General features: G+C 37.4%; 1 long non-coding RNA gene across 1 annotated transcript in view; it reads left to right on the top strand.

Moving 5' to 3' along the window:
- Nucleotides 1–1,003: 1,003 nt before the first annotated feature.
- The window catches only part of LOC141410956 (uncharacterized), a 104,274-nt gene continuing 90,252 nt past the window's right edge, over nucleotides 1,004–15,025 (top strand). Inside the window, exon 1 of the long non-coding RNA XR_012435783.1 lies at nucleotides 1,004–1,843. This is a non-coding gene — a long non-coding RNA (uncharacterized lncRNA). The remainder of the gene's footprint in view (nucleotides 1,844–15,025) is intronic.

Here is a 15,025-nt window from a genome sequence, read left to right as displayed (position 1 = left end):
AATATTTTTTCTCTAGAAAATATGTATGCAATGGAGTATAGCTACCTGGTTATATAAAAGGGTGAGTAAGATTAATTTCTGTCTTTGCAGTCTTTTTAGTGAAATACCTGTGGTGAGTATTACCTTCTGGCTTAAAGCTTAGTCAATAATAAAATATTTTCCTTCACTTCTACCTATTTGGCAAGGTTTTCTGCAGTGGCAAGAGATATTGATTTTAATTACATTTCTCCTACAATTCTGGCAATGAGATTAAATTTCCCTTCTAAATTCTCTGGTCTTTTGGAATACTAGTCAGAAAAAAATGATCCTCCTCAATATTTTAATTTTTTATGTTTAATAAGCCTTCATAATGTAGACGTTAAAATTCCATCATGATCACTATGTGGTTGGAAATTATGAGAAGCCTAGAGTTTTCTCTTACAAAGCTAACACCTTTCTGTCATTTTTGGAAGGGTTAACTGAAAATCCAGCCTTATAGTTGCTTGAGGATTTTTTTTTTTTTGTGGTGATGCTGGGGGTTTGAACTCAGGCTCTCACATTTGCTAGGCAGGCACACTACAACCTGAGCCACTCTGCCAGCCCTTTTTTTGTGTTGGGTATTTTCAAGATAGGATCTTGTGAACTATTTGCCTGGGCTGGCTTCAAACTATTATCCTCCTGATTTCTGCCTCCTGAGTAGCTACAATTACAGGTGTGAGCCACCAGCACCCAGCAGGATGTTTCTTTTGATTTAGATAAATTAATGCATGTACTGGGGTCTTAGGGTCTTATTTCACACAAGTGAGTTCCAGGTTATTTATGGGATAAATATTGGTCTAAGAAAAAAATGTGAAATAATTGGTGAGCTAGAAAAAAAGCATTGAGGAGAAAATGGAAGAGGAAAAGCGAGAATTCCCTCTTTCACAGAACCTCCTAATTTCTTTACTATCCCTGATCCCTGCACTTCTTTATCCTTCCCTGACTCAGGCTGACTCCAAGACAAGGAAGATGATAATACATTGAATGATGCTTCCCTTCACTAGTGGATTTTCCTGCAAAGGAGGAGGAAGGCACAACCTCTTCAATTATTAACAAATCATGGCATGTCATGGCCATTGTCATGGCCTTGCCCTGAGTCAGCTTCATATCTTAACCTAGTTTCACTCTCCAAGACTCCCTTCTCATCCATATATCATGCAGCAAGAAAATAGACTCAATAGGAAGAACTGATTTGAAAGAATTGAGGTCTTAAATAGAAAACTGCTCCCAAAGGAAGGCAACAGGACAAAGAGTAACTGCATTAGTCTCTTGGAGAAAGGCAAACAAGTAATGTGTTAAGCTGATGAATGTCAAACTGGGAAGAGAAACCAAAGTGCTACGTGGACATACATTTTATCTCTGTGGGAGAACAGCCAGCCCTTTCTAATGGGGTCAACAGAAAGCCTGAAGCTACTCAGGATTCCAGAGCAATTCACTTGTTGTCTTTCTCACCATCTGCTGTCACTTATCTAAAAAGTTCTTTTCCCTGTGTTCTAGAAGTTTGTGTAAATTCTTTGCAGCATATTTTCAGCTTATAGCCCCACACATGGGGTTGCACACTGTCTCCTACATGGAAGTCTGCAAATGGAAGGCATGGATTGTGCAACCAATAGACTTTGCTCCTTTGATGGAATAAGCACGTTGGGGTGGGAAGATCACTACATCAGAGGTATGGTGGCCAAGGGAAGCTGACTATGTGCCACCTCCTGCAACTATGGAAGATCTAAGGTATTATAAACCAATCAAGAGGGGTTGCTACCAGCCATACTTCAAGCCTTTCCACCTTGGACAAGCCAGAAGTTGCAGCAGTGTGTCCAGAGCATGGGTGAGTGCTCCCTTGATTTCCATTGTTTCTTTGCTGAGACTTTCTGACATGTGTTGATATGAACCAAGAGCAGATGGAATTGTTCTCTGGTCCTACCCACGTGGCCAATCAAAGTTAGGACAAAGGTGGTAGTTGTATAGACAGATTCTTAACTCAAGTCGGAAAGGGCAAATGACAAAGATGAAAGAAGCAATGAGAGAGCAACTGGGTTAGCAATTCAATTAGAACTATTTATTCCAGACAACCTGTAAAGGGAAAAAAATGAGACGATGTTATTACGAAAAGCCAGGACATGGAGAGAGGAATTATAGAAAGAAACTCTGGAGGATGTGTAAACTGCAAGGAAAAGATGAATCATGAGTGCCCAAGAAAACAAACCCCCCAGTTAGGAATGATTTGCAAATGGCTCCAAATTGACTTGTTGAGGGAATCTCAGGTGTATTAATGGGTGAATGATGTAACTTTGCTCAGGCTAATCTATCCTTGCCTTTTGTAAGAGATACTTCTACTTATTCTGCAATTTCCTTGGAAATGTCTTGCTTTTCATTTGGTAGTAGATTAACACAGTTGGTTGGAATATGGATCAGGTTTTACTTCTTTTCTCCCATGGTTCCTATACAGATAAGTCCTCTTCTTAAAGAATGTGTGGGGTTTTTTTGTTTGTTTTTTTGGGGCAGGGGTCAGACACAGGGTCTTGCTATATAGCCTAGGCTGACCTACATCTCACAATACTCTTGCCACAGCCTTCCAAGTGCTAGGATTACAGAGGTGCACCACCACACCTAGTTAGAGCATGTGTTCTTGCCTTCTAATTCTTCTGTAAATCTGGGGAGAGAGACCACTGTGCAACTTAAACGCTACCATATTTTATACTCTGGATGGACTAGCTGTAGAGCTCTTTGAGAAAGACATACTCAATCTGGTTACTATGGGGCTTCTGAAAGAAAAGGGGAATGGCAGCAAAGATTCTTCTTCTTCTTCTTCCTTTCTTTTCTCTCTCTCTCTCTCTCTCTCTTTTGCTTATGAAGGATACCAATGTCAAAGTATTATTTGAGGATTTTAGGACTCTCCTAGTTTTTTCCTAGCCATTAAAAAAAGTTGAGAAATTTCTCTCACGAGAGGGAACTATAATTATTCAAAACACAGAGCAATTGCTGGTAGCCTCAGAAACTCAGGCACATTGTAAAATTGATACATGACTTTATCACAGTTCTTTGTTTCATGAGGACATAAGGCTTAGACAATCTGAAGTGTTGCTCAACTGAGGTAAAATATTTAGGACAACTGTCTGTCAGTTGTGGGCCACAGAGTGTTACCATCTCAGTCAGCTCCTTTTGCAGATAAAATAACCCATGAACTTTGGCGAACTGATAGAGAAGAGGAGACAGAGGACTGCACAGTTTGCAGAGAGAACGAAACCTCTGACTAAGCAATTGTGTAAGAGTTCGAATAATCTCTGGTTCAGTCATTACACTCTGAAGAGGCTTTTGAACAGTAGACACTGACAATAACCTCTCCAACTTCAGTGATTTCAAATCTTGAATAACGTAACTGATTTATTTAATGCTTCTTTTCATAGTCATCATTTATCTTGAGTCATTTTGTTTATAATGGGTTGTATATACTTGGCTATATAAAAAGATGATTTCTGTCCTTGCAATCTTTTTGGTGAATTACTTGCAATATACATCATATTCTAGCTTAATGCTAGAATGAATGCATAATAAAACTACTTTCTTTCTCTTCTATGTGTGTGGAAAAAATCTTTCCTGTGTTGGCAGGTGTCAAGCCAATGGTTCCAGAGTGGGTCTGGTGGAAAAGTGAAAGAATGCACATGGGACAGGAGGCGTTGCATTCAGGTAGCTTTATTCCAAGGAACAACACAGCAGACTGCAGGAGGGAAGGAGAGTCTGGGGAACCTGCCATCCCTGCCTCTTAGAACTCTCAAAACCAGTTACACAGCAGCCTGTGCTCATAAACACATACCCTGTTACATTAGTGTATTTTGGCTTCCAGCCGGGGCCTGATGGCCCAAGGTTAAGTTTCCATGGTTTCACCTTCAAGGTTGTGCAAGTCCCAAGACCATGTTCCCAGAGCTATTCCCACCTCCCTCCAAGGTTGCACCTGCATGACTGAGAATATGGTCTCCACAGCAGGGCATTTAAAAAAAATTTTATTTCCCCAACACACAAACCACTGCGACTTCAGAAGGTGCATTCAGTTTCTGAGTGGGGAAGGATGTGGGTCAGTTACCTTTTTCATGGTAAGTTGGCCAGTGCCTACCTTCATCAACTTTAAAATGTCAGTTTTCTTATCATCTGGAGATGTCTGCTCACAAAAATTCTCAGCTACTTAGATATCAGTCAGCAACCATAATTCCTTCAGTTCTACTCTGTCTAACATTATGATGTGCCAGTAATGATTTTCCAAGTGGCTGCTGCTATTTCTCTGTACTCTTACTCCTTAACAGAATATTCTTGGGATATTATAGTTCATATCTCCTCCTATCAGCTTTGATTTTGATGAATCAGTTGAGTTACTTTGAGAGTAAATATAACCTTTCCTGGTTGCCATAAGAATACCATTAAGATGTTCTAATAACAGAGAAAAAGCAGTACTACTTATTTTGTTTCAACTGCCACATCTTTTAGATGGTTAGCTTTAATAAAGTCTACTGGCAAAATTTTTACTAATTTCCTTTCTGCCTACTTAGGTATCTCACCTAGATCTGAGTCTATTTCCTCCAAATGCACCATCTGACACTTATCCCCTTTATTCCAATGATCTGTAGACAGCCATGTTGGCATCAAGTTCTCATCTTGCCCTTACATCCTTTGTTTATACTCAAACAAACCTATTGTGATCTGCAGGTCAAAAAGAAAATCTTGCCCAGTGCCAATCTGATCTAACCCAGAAAAGCAGATCATTTAGCCAAACACACACAGATAGAAAACTTGTCCAGAATCAAGAAGTAGAGATTATTTCAAAGATATAATAATTGTAAACACAAGTGGAGCATAGAGAAGTGCAGGATTTCTAATGCAACTCCCCTGTCTTTTCTTGCTATCACTCTGACTCAGATTAGACTGTGAGTTCTCTAAACAGCATTTGTAGTTAAACTGCTCACATAGAAGAGCTACATGGGTCACATAGAATCTCCACTTATATGCAATCAGTTTCAAAACCTAGGTGACATGCCATGCCCCATAAATCTGTAGGCTCCAAGTTTGTTCACAGTAAGCAATTCCAGTCAACCCAAGTGCATCATGCTAGAACAATTCCATGGAATGATTCTCCTGCTGGCAATTATCTTTAGATTGCTTTTCCAGAGGTCTTCTGTTAGCATGTTTGCAGGATGATTTGATTGGCTACCTTGTTTCTTTCACTGGGATGTCCTTCCAGAAATAGGAGAGGGAAAGAATGGACTGGGATTTCCTTCCTCTCTTAAGTCTGTCATTCTAAAAGCTGTATATAAATCCAAATCAGTTAGTTCAAATCCTCAATAATGCTTGTACATAAAGCAATTTTACAAAGATAGATAGATAGATCTCAAAAATGGCATTGTGAACATAATTGAGCTTCATGATACTACAGATGGATATCTAGTCAAGGCATACATAAGAGATTTAATAATAATCCAGGTGATGAGAGAAGGACCACAGGTCATGTAACAACCCCTGAACTCTAGTTCTATTCATCTCAGACTAACCCTATGACAAGTTGCAATGCTTCCTTTTACTGCATTTTCTTATTTTCTGTGTAGACTGAGTAGATTAATGATCACGTGGTTGTTTTCCTGTAAGTCTTCAAAGTATTTTTATTATTGATATCTACATGTAATGACAAATATTGCTGTTGTTATTTATCCAACAAACTTTTCATTAAAATACATGTGCTCCCTGCCCCACCACAGATTTATAACACCCTGATTCTATATATTTCCAAATATGTCTGAGTAAATTACATGATTCATCATAGTTTAAACTACTTACAGAAACCAATATTGAAGACATGGTTCTCAAATATGTGACAAAGCCAAGGGGCTTTACTATATAATTCGTGGATGATAGAAATCCTATGCTATGAGTTATTCAAATGAATAGGAGTAATTGAGAAACTTGGACACTAAGTGTGGTTTATGTTGAAAGCATGAATATCCAAGTCCTACCAATGTGAACAGATGAACACATATGTCTTCACATCACATGATGTACTTGAATATCAGCTGAAGTGAATGAACTATATGTGAGAATAAACTCACATGTAAGAATTCATGTGGGTAAATCTCACAAAATGCCGAATTTTAAATAATGGCAAGTAATATGCATAGCAAAACACTTTGTGTCAAGTATTAAAACAATAAACAGCATAGGTTTCTTTAAGTAGAGGCTCTGTTTGAGATTTTTTTTAATGTGAAGCAAATATGGGCTAATAATGAGATTTTTTAAAAAGAGAAGTGTTGCAATTCTTAAATGTCTGAAAATAGCTAATTATAAAAGCTAGGAGCTCGCTAGTATTCTAAAATTTCTTCTTTTGCATGTTCATAATTTATTATGTCAAGTTTTTTTTCATGAGCCTAAAGTTACAGAACTTTGTGCTCCTAAAATTTCAGTTTATTGATATTGGCACCACAAACACCTAAGGATAGAATGCAGCCATGTACTTGGTGTATAATGTACACAGTAATGGAAGTACTATGTACTTGGTGTACACAGTAATGAAAGATAAGCAATTTGGTATATTGTTTTCAATGATTACTGGATTGTGTAATTATTTATCCAATTTTATTATTTTTCTTCTGTTATTACCAATACTATTTTGGGACTAGGAATTGTTAGGTGCTTTGAAATAAAAATACTATGATGCCTCATTGGAAGCTTAGAGAATCTTTTGAAGGATCCATATTTCTAGTTCATGCCCATATTTCTTAAACTCAGCATAGATGTAGCCACCAACAACCATATGTGTACCTAGACCTTTGCATTCCTGGATATGATTGAGACTAGCCTTGGATAATTACTCAAGGTGGATAAATTAATGAAAGGAGAGAATAATGTAAACAATGAGAAATGGCCATAATCTCCTCTTCTTGAGCATAATGTAGCAAAGCATAATATAGCAGAGAAAACAGAGTGAGCATGAGGACTGATAACAGAAAATGAATGCATCACATGCCCAGCAAGCAGCAAAAAGAAGCAGATTTTGATTCTAATTTCTTTTCTTTTGCATACCATTCTTGAGGTCCCTTGGCATCTCTAAATTAGTTTTTATAAGACAACTCAGTGTACTTATTTTTAGAAAAGCACCCTCATTTCTTTCTTTAAATTATTTCCTATGTTTTTAGATAGCATTTTCTTTTTTTTCCCCTTTATTATTGTAATGGGTAGGGGTACTTTGTAGCATTTACACAGGTTCTTACAATGTATCAAATATATCATCCATGAAACTCACCTCCTCAACCATTCTCCTTCATCCCCCATCCCCCGATTCCTGGAGTCATTTCAACAGGTATCAATTTTGCATTTACCTACATATGTACACATTTTATTGCACCGTATTCACCCCCTTACCCCCTTTCCCCAAAACCTCTCCCCTCCCACTAGTGTCAGCCTTCCCCCATTAGCAGGACTTGTCCACCCTCCTGTTCTCTGATTTTGTAGGAGAAAAAAGAGAAAAGGTAAAATAACATGACATTTTAGCTTGAGATAAAGGTAGCTACACAAGGAGTTTCCTTGTGATATTTACATGTATGTATGTACTATAACCCCAATTTATTTATCCCCTCTACTTTTCTTCATTCTACCCTAATCCCTTGCTTATGGTAGTTTCAGTCAGTTTATTTCAGTCTTTATTCCACAAATGAGAGTGAGCATTCAGCTCTAGGCCTTCTGAACCTGGTGAACTTCACTTAAGATGATGTCCAGTTCCATCCATTTACCTGCAAATTTCAAAATTTCATTCTTTGTGGCTGAGAAAAATTCCATTGTATAAAAATATCACATTTTCTTAATCCATTCTTTGGTAGTGGGGCATCTAAGAGGCTGTTTCCATAGTTTGACTACTGTGAATAACGCTGCAATAAAGATGGGTATCCAGGTGCTTTTGTTGTAAGCTGACTCACAATCCATCGTGTATATCCCTAGGAGTGCTATTACTGGATAGTTATCGTAGGTGGTCTATTTTTAGTATTTTAGGAGCCTCCATACTGTTTCCCATAGTGGTAGGAGTAGCTTACATTCCCACCAGCAATGTGTAGGGTGTTCCTTTTTCCCCACATCCTCGCCAACATTTGTTGTCATTTATGTTCTTGATGATGGCTATTCTAACAGGAGTAAGGTAGAATTTTAATGTGGTTTTGATTTTCATTTCTTTTATGGCCAGGGATGGTGAGCATTTTTTCATGTGTTTTTTAGCCATTTGGACTTATTCATTTGAAAATACTCTGTTCAGTTCATTTGCCCATTTCTTTATTGGGTCATTGCTTTTTTGGGAGATTTTTGGGCTCCTCATATATTCTGGTTATCAACCCCTTGTCAGATGAATAGCTGGCAAAGATTTCTCCCATTCTGTGGGTGGCCTCTACAATTTGTAGACCATTTTTGTTCTGCAGAAGCTTTTTAATTTGATGAAGTCCCATTCGTCCATCCTTTCTCTTAGTCACTGAGTCACTTGAGTTCTACTGAGGAAGACACTGCCTATGCCTATTGCCTCCAGTGTATTCCCTGTTCCTTCCTGTCCTAGCTTCAAAATCTGAGGTCTTACATTAAGATCTTTAATTCCCTTTGAGTTGATACTAGTACAGGGTGATAAACATAGATCTAGTTTCGGTTTTCTGCAGGCAGAAAATTTTCCCAGCAACATTTTCTCTATCATATGTTTTTGGCACCTTTGTCAAAAATTAGGTGGGCACAGCTGCATGGATTCATATCCAGGTCTTCTATTCTGTTCCATAGTACCATGCAGTTTTTATTGCTATGGCTCTGTAGTATTGGTTAAAGTCAGGTATTGTAATACCTCCAGCATTGGTCTTTTTGCTCAGAATAGCCTAGGCTATTCACAGTCATTTGTGCTTCCAGATGAGCTTTAGGATTGATTTTCCAATCTCTGTGATGAATGACATTGGTGTTTTGATGGGAATTGAGTTGGACACATAGATTGCTTTTGGTAGTATAGCCATTTTTACTATGTTGATTCTACCAATCCATGAACATGGGAGATCTTTCCATCTTCTGTAGTCTTCTTTGATTTCTTTCCTCAGTGGTTTGTAGTTCTCCTTGTAGAAGTCATTTACATCCTTTGTTAAGTTTATTACTAGGTATTTGATTTTTTTTGAGGCAATTATAAAAGGAATTGTTTTCCTATATTCTTTCTCAATCTGTTCATTGGTGATATATAGAAAGGCTACTGATTTTTCTAAGTTGATTTTGTATCCTGCTACTTTGCTGAAACTTTTTATGGTACCCTTTTTATTTCTTCTTCCTGCCTTATTGCTCTGGCTAGGAATTCCAAGACTATGTTGAATAGGAGTGCAGAGAGTAGGCACCCTTGTTTCATTTCCTGACTTTAAGGGAAATGGTTCAGTTTTTCCCCATTAAGTATGATGTTGGCTATTGGTTGTCATATATAGTCTTTATTATGTTGAGGTACATTCCTTCTATTCCTAGTTTCATCAGAGTTTTTATCAAGAAATGGTGTTGAATTTTATCAAAGACTTTTTCTGCATCTATTGAGATGATCAAGTGGTTTTTGTCTTTGCTTCTGTTGATGTGCTATATTACATTTAGTGGTGTGTGAATGTTGAACCATCCCTGCATCCTTGGGATGAAGCAGACTTGGTTATGGTGTATGATCTTTCTGATATGTTGTTGGATTCAGTTTGCTGTTATTTTCTTGAGGATTTTTGCATCCATTATCATTAAGGAGATTGGCCTGTAGTTCCCTTTTTTTGGATGTGTCCTTGTCCAGTTTTGGGATGAATGTAATACTGGCTTCATAAAATGAGTTAGGCAGTGTTCCTTCCCTTTCTATTTCATGAAAAAGTTTAAGGAATGTTGTATGATTTTTGATCTCTATTCCATTAATTTTGACTCTTTTAAAAATTGTTTTTCTCTTTCTGCTTATTTTGGATTTAGCTTGTTCTTATTTTCTAGGAGTTTGAGATGTAGAAGTATGTTGTCTGAGATCTTTCTGTGTTTTTAATATATGCATTCATGGCTATAAACTTTTCTCTTAGGACTGTTTTTGCTGTGCTCCATAGGTTCTGAAAGGTTGTGTCTTCATTTTCATTAAATTCCAGGAATTTTTTTATTTCCTCCCTTATCTCTTCTATGACCCACTGATCATTGAGCAATATGCTGTTCAGTCTCCACTTGTTTGTGTATTTTCTGCTGCTTCTTTTGTTGTTCAGTTCTAATTTTATTGCCTTGTGATCAGATAGAATGCAGGGGGTTGCCTCAATTTTCTTATATTTGTTGAGATGTGTTTTGTGCCCTAAGGTATGGTCTATTTGGGAGAAAGTTCCATAGGCTGCTGAGAATGTTTATTGTGCTGTTACAGGATGGAATACTCTGCAGACATCTGTCAATTCCATTAGATCTATGGTGTCATTTAGTTCTAAAAATTTCTTGTTGATTTTTTTTGGTCTGGATGACCTATCTATTTATTTTAGAGGGGTATTAAAGTCTCCCACAATCTCTGTGTTGGTATCTATATGTGATTTTAAGTCCTTTAGTACATATTTAATAAAATTGGATGCACTGACATTGGGTGCATATTAGTTGATAATTGTTATTTCCCTTGATGTATTGTTCCTTTTATTAGTATTAAGTGACCTTCTTTGTCTCTTTTGACTAATTTAAATTTGAAGTCCACTTTATCTTATATAAATATTACTACTCCTGCCTGTTTTTGGGGGCCATTAGCTTGGTAAATCTTCTTCTAGCCTTTCACCCTAAGCCAGTATTTATTTTTGTCTATAAGGTGGGTCTCTTGTAAACAACAGATTGTTGGATTTCCTTTTTAATCCAGTTTGTCAAACAGTGTCTTTTGATGGGGGAGTTGAGTCTATTGCCATTTAGTGTTAATATTGAGAGGTATGTGATGATTTCTTTCATTTAGTTCTTTTTGTTGTATAAGGGATTTGAGTTTGTGCAGTTGAATCAATGCTACTCTCTGATTACTTGTCTTTTCTTCTCCTGTGGTTTGGTACTCCCTGTCCTCTCATGGTTTTGCTTGCTTTCATCTTCTGCATGCAGAATTCCTTGGAGAATCTTCTGTAGTGGTGGCTTGGTGATCTTATATAGTTAAGTTTCTGTTTATCATGGAAGACTTTTATTCCTCTGTCAATTTTGAATGATTGTTTTGCTGGGCAAAGTATTCTAGGGTTGAAGTTATTTTCATTCAGTGCCCAAAATGCCTTACTACATGCCCTCTTGCTTTTAAGGTTTCTGTTGAGAAATCTGTTATTTTGATGGTTTTATCTTTATATGTTATTTTTTTTTTCTCTTACAGCCTTCAATATTCTTTCTCTGTTCTCTGTGCTAGTTGTTTACAATAATATGCCATGGAGAGGTTCAATTCTGGTCAAGTTTGTTTGGTGACCTAGAGGCTTCCAATACCTGAATGGGCAACTAACTCTTTCTCAAGACTTTGGAAATATTCTGTTCTTGTTTTGTTGAATATGTTACATATTCCTTTGGCTTTCACCTCTTCTCCTTCGATGCCCATGATTCGCAGGTTTGATTTTTGATGGAGTCACTGAGTTCTTGAGTATTCCTTTTGCAGCTCTTGAGTCTTTTGACTAAGACTTCTTCTGTTTTTTACTTTAATATCCATTTTGTCATCAAGCCCTGAGATTCTGTCTTCCCTTTGTTGTAGTGACTTTCCACTGTATTTTTTATTTGATTTAAATAATTTTTTATTTCCAGAATTTCTGTTCGTTTCTTTTTTCTGATGTTTTCCATATCTTTATTAAACTCTTTCATATCTTGTGCTGTCTTCTTTTGTTTACACATCTCTTTTTTTTATAGTTTCTTTTGTTTCACTTTGGAGTTTGTTAAAGTCCTCTCTGAGCTCATTTAGTTGTTTCTGTGTCTTCTCTAGCTTTTATTTGTGATGTCTTGATGTTGTTTGAGTTTATCCTGTATGTTCTGTTTAACCATCTCTTATAGCTTCTCCATGAGTATCTCAATGAGCTAATTAATGATTTCCTCTTTGAGAGGTTTTTTTTTAATGGATGTCATTGAGCTCATTGGTCATATTTATCAGGGCATTTTGTTGAGTCAAGAACTGGGTATTCATTTTCTTCATTTCCTGCTAAATCCTCTTTTGAATTGTTGGTCTTTTGAGAGGTGGAATTTCCTTGTCTTCTTCTCTCAATGCTTCTATTTTGTTCTGTGTTCCTATGTTATTGATTGACTAGTTGGGGGCTTTATTCACCTGTTATCTTTCTCTTGACTTAATTACTGTGTTATGACTTAGTCATTAGCTTGGTTGATGTACTATTTCTCTTCCTGATCTGGAAGTGTAAATTAGCAATAACAAATTCACAAGTTCAATTCCAGACTAGTTGTTTACATTTTATATACAGAACCCCTTGTTAATAGCTATAAACAGTGGGAATTGGGGTGAGGGGGTGGGGGTAATGGTTATTTGGAAAGAGATAGATATTTGAGTAATTTGAAAAGGTGACATTAAAAGTGGGGGCAGAAAGGAGGGAAAGTGAAGGGAGTAAGAATAGAGATAAGAAAATAGTAATAATAAAATTAAAAATACTGAATAAAAAAGGAGAAAACTAAGAAAAAAATAAAATAAAAATGAATAAAATAAAAAATCAACAACAACATTCTTTTGGCATCAAATCCAGGTACTGGCTCTTATGACTGGGAGTTTCTGTGTCACAGTCTCTTCTCAAGATTGGTATTCTGGGCTGTGTGTCCAACAGGTTAGTGGGGTGTCAGCTATGGTTCATTTTAATCCTGTTTTCCTTAGTCTGATGGGCTGTCTGGTGCAAGTGGGAGCTCTGAAGTGGCTCACCAGAAGGCTGGCCTGTGAGCAGTAATTGATTCCTTTTGCCCACAAGGCACTTTGCAATTAAGGTCTGTGATTGCTCATGACCAGATTGCCCAACATGTTAAGATATGTTGCTGTTTTTGCCAGGCAGGAGCTGGCTTGCTCCATAGCTGCAACTCTGGCTGGTCAGCTCCTCCCTCAACAAGGTGTGGCAATTCAGTTTTGTGTACTACCCACAGTCCCATGAAATTAGCTCAGTGATCCACCATGACCCTGCCCTGGAAGGTTGGCTTCTCACCCCACCCTCACTCTTTGAGGTTGGTTCAGCATTTCCCTCTGCCCCTGCTGACAGTGATGAATTATATTCACTGTCTATGTTGTTCAGTTTTGTTTGGGCAGGAGTGCAATCTGCCCATGAACTCTGCTGGGTTACGTTCCCAGGAAGGCATGTGGTGTGCAGCACTCATCTGTTTCATTTGCAGATTCACAAAGGCAGATTTGGAACCAGGCCAGTGGGGAGAAATGGCAGGCAACTTTTCCCAAGGCAGAAGCTCACTGGGACCGGATCCAGGCTGGTGGGGCATATGTAGGCTTTTCACAGGTTAGGGATCCATCACATCACAGAGTTCATTTCTATTGGATCCTCTGTCTTCTGCTTTTTGCAAATAAATAAATAAGAGAAACAACCAAAGGCTTTTCCCAAGACAGACATGCCCTAGGGGCTTTGCCATGCTAGATTTCTCTGGCTGTTAGGTGCAACTAAAAGTGGTTTTAAGGGTCAGTCCTTGAATTTTATGTGCACCTTATGTGTTGGCAGTTATTTAATTAGCTAAAAAGAATCAGAATTATCCAAATGTAGCTACCATACTCCAAGTGGTTTTTTAAATCATGGAGCTCAGGAATTCTGATTCCTTCTATCCACTGTCTTGGATCGCCACTTATTTCCTGTAATTTTCATCTGAAGAATCTTGTAACAATGCATACCTATATATCCATAGGACTTCAAAATGAACCTTATACTTTTACTTATTTTAAAAACATTTTTATTAGCATATATTAGTTGTGCAGGGGAATTCATTATGACATTTCCTTATATGCTTACAATGCACCTAAGTTAGGTTCATTCCCACCCTCATTCTCCTTTCTCCCCCTCCTGCTTAAAATGATTTTGACAGGTTTTAATGTTCTATCTTCATGCAAGTATGTAAGATTATTGACATTATTCACCCTCATTTATATTCTCCACTAGCCCTCCTTCTTCCACTAACACCCTCCCTTTAAAAGGACCAATTTTACATTCTTATTCTTCATTGTTTACATATATGTTTACTCTTCAAAGTGGTTTTGTATAGTATTTAACCTGTTAATATATTGGACTTTAATCAATCTAACCCTCTCTATTACTCTTCCTTATCCTTAACCCCTTCACCCTATTATTCAACAGTTTTTTTCCTTGTGCTTCTTCCTTCACACAAGTGAATATATTTCAATATTATTCATAGTATATTAGTCTCTGTTCCTCTCCCTCCTTCCTCTCCTCTCCCTAGCCTCCTCAAACCATCCCACTAATGGAAACATGTTCTCTCTCCTCTCTCTCTCCATCTCTCTCTCTCTCTCTCACTCTCTCTCTCTCTCTCCTCCTTCCTTCCCTCTCTCTCCCCATATATGATCATATATATGAGAATAGTCATATTTGTATTTGTGTATACATTTATCCCTCTCTCTCCCCATATATGAGCATATATATGAGAATAGTCATATTTGTATTTGTGTATACATTTATCATTTGTAACTGTCTTCCATATATTATAGAAAACATGTGACCATTGTCTTTTTGAACTTTGCTTACCTCCCTTAACATGATGATTTTCTGTTCCACTCATTTACTGGCAAATAACATAAGTTCATTCTCCCTTGTATGTATGTGTATACATATACATTTTCTTAATCCATTCATCAGTTGCAAGATATCTGGGCTATTTCCATAGCTTAGCTATTGTGAACAGGGCTACAGTAAATATGGAAGCACAAGGGTCTTTATTGTATCCTTCCTTACATTACTTCAGATATATGCCCAGTAGTGTTATTACTGGATCACATGACAATTCTGTTTTTAGTTTTTGAGGAACATACATACTGTTTTCCATAGTGGTTGTCCTAATTTACGTTCCC

Source organism: Castor canadensis, chromosome 9, assembly GCF_047511655.1.
Source record: "Castor canadensis chromosome 9, mCasCan1.hap1v2, whole genome shotgun sequence".
NCBI classification, from domain to species: Eukaryota; Metazoa; Chordata; class Mammalia; order Rodentia; family Castoridae; genus Castor; species Castor canadensis.
This window is presented reverse-complemented; position numbering and strand designations above follow the sequence as displayed.